The sequence below is a fragment of the Limulus polyphemus genome, unplaced genomic scaffold, assembly GCF_000517525.1.
Source record: "Limulus polyphemus unplaced genomic scaffold, Limulus_polyphemus-2.1.2 Scaffold803, whole genome shotgun sequence".
In the NCBI taxonomy this organism is placed as follows: Eukaryota; Metazoa; Arthropoda; class Merostomata; order Xiphosura; family Limulidae; genus Limulus; species Limulus polyphemus.
Window position 1 is genome coordinate 174,742 of NW_013666413.1, and position 638 is coordinate 175,379.

Consider the following 638-nt stretch of genomic DNA (forward strand, 5'->3'; position numbering starts at 1 on the left):
TAATTTTATTTACTAATAACCGATTACTTAATGGTGATTATACTAATTATATATATTTAGATAGAAATACCAATTGAATTTTAAATAAAACTATCACCAAATCTTAGTTCTTACATTCATAATTAATACGTTATTTTCATCTAAGTGATTCGTATAAAAACACCTAAATATTTAATAGTAGCGATTATTTTTCCTTATTTGTAGAATCCCAATTTGCACAAACTTGGTTGCTTAAATAAATTAGTGAGTGGTAATATATCCAGACATTCTGAAATATGTCTGTTTAGTGCATAAACACACATCATTATAGTTTTTAATTATTATTATAAATATGATAATATGCTTATAAATGTATTCTTCATTCCAGTCGTTTGTTACCAAGGTCAGAAATGAACAGAAGATCACCTTATGCGAAATAAGATACCTGCACAGAGCAATACACAAAACACAAAGTGTTGGAATCAGGAGTGACATTCTTTGGATTAAAGTCACTTCTACAATACCTAGGATCTCAAAGAGTCAGAAAGTTTGGCCATCTAAAACAAATAAACCAGCAGCGAGAGCCTAAAACAGCCAACTCTCAGGAAAAAGAGAAAGAGGGAGGCAAAGAGAGCGATGGATGAATGGGATTTCTGAAA